Source organism: Dermacentor variabilis, chromosome 2, assembly GCF_050947875.1.
Source record: "Dermacentor variabilis isolate Ectoservices chromosome 2, ASM5094787v1, whole genome shotgun sequence".
Taxonomy (NCBI): domain Eukaryota; kingdom Metazoa; phylum Arthropoda; class Arachnida; order Ixodida; family Ixodidae; genus Dermacentor; species Dermacentor variabilis.
In genome coordinates this window covers 135,317,766-135,325,466 of record NC_134569.1, presented here as the reverse complement: position 1 = coordinate 135,325,466, position 7,701 = coordinate 135,317,766, and positions in this window count along the sequence as shown.

The following is a 7,701-nucleotide window of genomic DNA, read 5'->3' as shown; positions in this document are numbered from 1 at the left end:
ATGAGTGACCCGACAACAAAGTGGTTCACAGTGGTAGAACAAGGAATGTCGCTGGCAGCGACATTCCCAGCTCTGCCACCGTTAATCACTTCAACTGCTCCATCTTCCTGAGAACCTCTCTCTCTCTCTCTCTCTGTTGTTTCTGACAACAACTTCTCAGAGGGTGCCGGTATAATTGTTCTTTCATTTACAAAGGGGGCTCGTCTTCATTCGGTGAGCGCGTTGTTGCGGACTCAAACGCACTGTTGCAATGCGTAACCTGCGTACACATTACAAAGGCAACTGGGCGTACAGCGCTAAATTGATGCGTGCTGGTATGCTGCGCTCGGGGTTCTTTTGGCTCGCGTATATTGCAGTTGCACCACTCGACCTGTGAAAAAAATACGCTGCGGTTCGCGGCCTTGTTGCGTACTCCAGGGTAGCGTACCGTACTGCTGCCGAGAAGTAGCGGCGCCTGCCTATCGAAGCTCGACCGACATTACTTATTGGGTAGCGTGGCGTTGTCGGCGGGCTGCAGGCATCCGGTAGACCATGGCGACCGAGCAAGGGCGAGACGATTTGCTAGTGCGAAACTTGCACTGTTTATTCAAAGGTAGTAGAAAGAAAATAAGAAGAGCATGAAGTATGAAGTATGAAGTATGAAGTATGAAGTATATCACAAGTACATTTCGGAGCCGCTTAAATAGGCTCTCTACAAGTGTGGGCGGGATCTTGCTTCCGTCGATGACACGTGACAGGCACAGAGAGAGGGCCCCTCCTCCTGCATTACCGAGCACGGGGAGGAGAAGTCCATCCTCTTTTCGACGAATCCGGGGAGAAGGTCGTGTGAATGACCTCTTCGGCGCCGTGGGGTCCAGCCAAATAGAAGGGAGGGGGATGACGTATCGCCCGTGGTGTCCGACCAAGTAGAGGGTAGGGGGATGACGTATCGCCCGTGGTGTCCGACCAAGTAGAGGGTAGGGGGATGACGTATCGCCCTTGGCGTCCGGCCATACCTAACAGCTTGCACAAATGCTGTATAATAGGTAAAGTCCTGCACTGCGAGAACGCGGTGAACTTTGATTCTGTAGCAAGTGCTATAGTCCTTCACCGCACTTAGAGCTTCGTAGACGTGAGGACATGCTACACATTTTGTTTCTGGTATACATCCACAGTGACACGCATTGTCCGTAGCGCGTCCAAGTCGTATACGTAATATATATCCCAACATCAATGTTCTGTTCTGCAGTCGAAAAGGACACGCACATGCACCGGAGACATCGTTCCGAATTTTGGAATACGTTTTGTGGGGCGTTTCATACGCATTCCATAATGATGTCGTCTGCGATGTTTACGAGGGGATAGGGGAGAGGTATGCACGGAAATCGTCTTCTGCATGTGCAGATAATTTTTGCGATGTATGCTTCCTATATAAACTCTTTCGGATGACTATATTTACCGCATCTTGCTTGGTCTTTCTCGTGACTGGAGGATAGCACGCCATTACACGAGGCCTTGCGGAAACTGGGAAGGGAAACATATGTACCAGGCACGTCCGTCGTCAGATTGATGCCACTCCATGCCGTCGACATCAGCGAGCAGTCTATTCCCGATCAAGTGGTCCCGCTGATACAGCGTTGGATGCCTCCAGTCGATATTGGAACTTGATTAGATTATGTTTATATTGCGCTGCTTACAAGAGATCTTTAACCCTATGTTTGATATTTTAGTTGCTTAATAAAGATATAATGTGTGACTGTAGATTGATTGTACTGCTTTGTGGCACAATGTTACTAACACGAGAAGTGACAGCCGGGCGCGTTGGCATGAATTCATCATTAACCACAGTGCTGCAGAAAGGCAACGGATAAGGACGAAGGGGACACACACACAGCGCTGACACTCAACGACATTTATTTGAAGAAACAACCAGGAGGCAGGGATGCTTGCATAAGCATGTACAGCCTGAGCCCAGAAGGCGTGTATTTAAGCGTGACATCTACTCAGCCGTATTATTATTATTTTGTTTTCTACCTCGTGGATGCTTCTTCAAATAAATGCAGTTGAGAGTCAGCGCCCTGTGTTTCCAATTCGTTCTTGTCCGTTGTCTTTCCGTCGCACTGTAGTTAATGAGCAAGGCATTATTAATTTGACAATGAACATTTGTACGTCCTCATGTTTCAGGATTATAAGGCGTTGTAACGATGTGCGAAAGTTGTTGAGAATCTATGTTCATGATATGTTTGTCGGATCCTATATATGGCTGCACACAGATTATGTAATAATGTAATGTAATAATGGATGTAATAATAAACGTTAATGAAGGACATGACAGAAGTTTGTTTTGTACTACATGCACTGCAGCTTTATAAAAGCCCACTGGTAACGGTAATGGTAAAGCTAACGGTGATACGGTTCATATATACTGCTTATAGGAATGGCCCTGCGCGCACCTTACTTTGTGCTATGTCTAGCTACAGAATACCAGTTCCTATTCAAACCTGATCAAGCATTGAACTGGTGTGGCCCTGCATGACTGCCAAATGGGTCCCGTTTTAAACATGTTTGAGTGCAAAAGCAGGCACCCGTTAGTACTTGTTTGTCTGTCAGCGGGTCCTGTTTAAACTCGTTTGCGTGCCAAATAGGTCCTGTTAAGCGCTATTTGAGTGCCAGACAGGACACGTTTAAAGCATTCTAAACCCGCCTGAAATTAAACAGGATTTCCCAATAGGGCGCGGACGTCGACATTAAAAAAAAAATTATGCAGATCAAATGCCCATTTGTGAATCTGTGTGAGGCTCAATGTGAGATGTCTTGACGCAGATCAGCTGAGACCTCTCGAGTCCGCGCCCTATTACTTTAGCGTCGGTGCTCCTATCCAAATACGTGGGATCGGATAGATCGTTTTCTTTCTCGGCAACGGCTGCACCGAATTTGATAACGGTTATTTCATGTAAAAGAAAGAAGTTAAAATCTATTGGCTGTAGGAAACAAATTCCTTATTTAGGCCGTCAATTTTTCTACAGAGATCCTCGAAAATTGCAAATTTTCAGTAAAGTATCGCGTTTACAACTCGGCACCTCAGCAATGAAAAATGATATCACTTAATTCTTTAAACTGCACGTAAGAACACGTATATAGCGGGCAAAATTGGTGTATCATACACCACTTTGAAATATATACCATGCACCAATTTGTGGGTAAAAGTGCAAAACCCTCGTAAATGCATAGTAATGACAATTTCACATAATCTGTAAATTCACATATCAATTTCTTTCGCTTGATATTCCTAACAGGTGCCCTTTACAACATTGCGATGTGTTTTTGGTGCATATAGTTACGGACTTGTAAACTTCGCGCTTAATTTTTTTAAAATTTGCCAATGAGAGACTTTTTGTAAAAACGTTCAGTGAATTAAATCAAAATTATGTTCGACACAGTCAACAGAACTTACATTTTTTCTCTCAAATGCCACAAATTTTATTCAAATCGGTCCAGGGGTTGTCATAGATGCATTTGTATGTTTTACATGCATTAATGAATGGGCGGCATCGCAGTTGGCCGCGAGCTAAAGCTTTCTTTTATGTTATGTTATGACATTTATGTTATGTTATGAAATTTATGTTATGACCCGTCAGAAGGACATATTTGTACTTGCTCCATATGTCGACCACCGTGTTTAAGAGGAAGCTTTAGCTCGGGTGCTGCTATATAATTAAATACATGTAAAAGCAGAATTCGCTTTTCTCTGCAACCATTGCTCCAAATTTGACGAAGTTTGTTGCACTTAAAAGAAAAACTTACAATCTAGTGACGGTTGGCTTCGAATTTTTTATTTAGATCGTCAATTTTTATTAAAAATTGACGAAAATTCAAAATGTTCAGAGAACGAAATTATCGAGTTTACAACTCTGTAAGTCAGCAATGAAAACTGATATCACATTTCTGTGAATTGCATATAATAGTAAATCTCAAGCGGACAAAATTGATACGTTACGCGTGAATCTTTAAAAATTCAGCAATATGAAAATACAAATTTTGCAGGCCCCTTGTACACAACGTAACGAATTCACGTAAATTGACATATTGAATTTGTCCGCTTTGAATGATCTAATGGATGCCGTTTACAGAACCGCGGTATCTGTTCTTGATGCAAAGCAATTATTCTTGTAAATTTCATGCTTCTATCTTTTTTTTTTTCAAACTGTCGAATTTGTGAAAATCTTTTAAAAAACATTCACATCCTAAACACACATTCCACTTCCAACAGTCACTAGAATTTAGCTTTCTCTCTCAAATGCAACAAATTTCATTAAGATCGGCCGAGGGATTATCTCGGGAATTCTTTTTTTTACGTTTTACACGTACTTGAATAGGCAGCGTCGTAGTTGGGCCCGAGCTAAAGCTTCCTCTTAACTGCCGAAGTGAATTCTATGACAGTTAAGTACTTCACAAAAAGTAATTGAAACAGCTACGTACAGTGCCAGGTGTTGTTCTGACAAAAAGGGTTTGGCAAACCATCATAAGGATGACAAAAAGTAAATTGAAAAACGGTTTTCTTTCTCTCTCTCTCTCTCTTGTTATTGCTTTTTATTAAGTGCGAGAGCGTGAGGCGCAGATGCGCCCTCCAACTCACCACGCGCCCTCGACTCAACGCGTAAAGGAAGTCGGGAAACATAAAGCGGGCGGGGACCTCGCGGCACCTGGTGCGTCAACGGAGCACTGCTGGCGGCGTTCCACCGTTCCACGACCGCCCGGATGGGCGCGCGAACCGATCCAGGCATTAGAAACTCTATGGATCCAGGACTCTGGTAAAGCGGAGAGCACTCGTGAAAAACGAAAAGCTTGGCCAGTCGGCTTCGAGCCTCTTCAAAAGATTCAGTTTGTCGCCACAGACAGCTTTCGTTCTGTTCGAACAATTAGAAGGCGCAGAGATTTAAGTCGTGCAGGACTCGCTTGCCAGATAAAACCAATTTCTGATAGAGTGCGCTAGGACGACAATGGTCGAGTGGGCCCAACGGCGCTCTCCCGCTGAGGCGCCGAGCGCCGAAAAATTGTGCGAAGGCGCTGCGATCGAACTGGATTGGGGCGGAGACGCGCTTCACGGCATATCGGAATGCAGCCGCCGTGACCGGGATTCGATCCCACGACCTCGCGCTTAGCAGCCCAACACCGTAGCCACTAGGCAACCACGGCGGGTCTCCATGATTCTTCTATTTAAGCATTTACTTGAGCATTGAGGCAGCTTCATGTTTATCAAGGATCACACAATTACACACATGCTCAGATTTCTCGAGTGCCATTAAACAGCTAAAGCAAGTCAGTGAAGCTACACCACTCTGTCAGAAGGCACACAAGCTTCAGAATAACTCGACCTTTAATATTAATCTGCACTGGGTACAAAAAATTATGCAGATCCCACACACTGTGGGAATCGATGTAAGCAAAGCTTTCTGCGCTGTTTGCTTTGATTGATGCTTAGTGGTGATTAACGGTACTCACCTACGGTGCAGAAACCTGGAGGCTTACGAAAAGGGTTCTACTTAAATTGAGGACGACGCACAAGCTATGGAAAGAAGAATGATGGGTGTAACGTTAAGGGATAAGAAAAGAGCAGATTGGGTGAGGGAACAAACAGCGAGTTAATGACATCTTAGTTGAAATCAAGAAAAAGAAATGGGCATGGGCAGGACATGTAATGTGGAGGGAAGATAACCGATCGTCATTAGGGGTTACTGACTGGATTCCAAGGGAAGGGAAGCGTAGCAGGGGGAGGCAGAAAGTTAGGTGGCTGGATGAGATTAAGAAGTTTACAGGGACGACATGGCCACAATTAGTACATGACCGGGGTTGTTGAAGTGTGGGAGAGGCCTTTGCCCTGCAGTGGGCGTAACCAGGCTGATGATTATTATTATTATTAACGGCAAATGTTTCATTTCTGCAACGTTTTGTCCAACACAAGAGTGGAGAGTTGATGTTAAACGTTACCTTGCATGCACCACTGCTGTTTGTCTGCGTAGTACACAAAACACAAAGGGAAAGGTGTTTGCTTGAGGTGGTGTTGTGCGCCGCATTTCATAACCTCCGAGAGGGTTGAGCATTGTCATTGCCTGACATGGCACATTGCATTGTGGCAGGAGCATTAAACTTGAGTTGGATTGTGAGGCTGTACGTGCCAAAACCACACCACAATTGGATTAGCAGGCAGGCCATAGGAGCGCACTCTGGATTAATTTTGGCACTGTGGTGTTCTTTAATGTGTCCCTAAATCAAAGTGCACGAGCGTTTTCTTATTTCGCCCCTGTCGAAATGTGGTTGTCTAGGTAAAATCCGCGACCTCGAGCAATGCCATAGCCCTAAAGCTATTGCGGTGGGCACAGAAGTGTTGATTTGACATGTGACCGCTTCCGTCATGTCGCCTAGACCCTGCAGTGTGCTTTAATCAATGCGGGCGGCTCTGCTTCTGCACGCCCTGCGTAAGTTGTCCGCTAGACATATTTGCATGGTTTTATTTTTCATAGATAGCAGAAACGCACTGTACCGTACCTTGGACTTAAGTTTATCCAGTATTTCCTTGCCTTCTCACGTCACCTCCCCCTTGTATTTGTATGGGAACTGCAAGCGAAGAGTGGCAAGGCTGTATTCACTCGTTTCGCGACTGCGTTGGTTCTACCTATTCTCTGCCTCCTCTCTTCCATTCTATCTAGCTTCCCTCTGCTTGTGGGGTATCAAGGGTAATTACAGCTGTCAAGAGGCTAATGTGATGACGACCCGGGAGCTCCAGGCGGCATAGTCCGCATTCGACGCGGTGCGGTCCAAATGAGTTCCTCGCATCTCTTTTCTTTCTGCCACGCTCCTTCCATGTATATGCATGCTCTGAACCACCCCCTGGTGCGGTGTGCCGGACAGCAGCAGCCACAGCAGGAGCCACAGCAGCAGCAGCAGTGGGAAAGTCAAAGGAAAAGGCAAAGAAAGCTTCACTTTAAGACAGCTCTGACCCTTTCAACGCCATGGCAAATAAAGCCTACGACAACACGAAGGTCACAGATCCACCAATAACTCTTGTACGGGACTCATTTTCCATTCTCCAAGCCTAAACATTCTCTCCAACACAACGTACATGCTCTTATTACCCGTGTGCCATGCTCCCTCCCCCGCAACCTGACTGATGTGGAGGAAGCGCCCCCGACTAGGATACAAGCTGGGGTAGCCCCTTCTTCCGTGGGTAGCCCTCACCCCTACGTGCAAGTGGAAGGGCTTCATCAAGGACGATGCCCCCTGGGTCGAACTGTGCTACATACCTGCATGCAACATACCCGGGAGCCTTTGCTAAGATGGTCTGGCCTCTTAAGTGACTGGCATGCTTACTTTAGCCTGTGGATTCAAGACAATGGTCATTACAGAGCTTTACTGGACTTCTGCACGATTACATTCATCTTTAGCTTTTTTTTTTTTACTACACCTTCAAGTGGCACACCCCTAAATAAAAAATAAACATACAGATTGCTGCAAATCTAGCTTTAACCAGCAATGAAAGTTATATATACAGTGCGAACTTGAGCCAAAGATGTGTTATCAGATCAACACATTCTGCATAATTATTTAAACTTCCTGCTTAAGTTAGATCAGTTGCAGACATGATGTGCATGAGGAAAAGGAACATAAGATGGCCATCTACCAGTATTTATATAGAATGGACGCTCATGAGATGCCTACTTAATG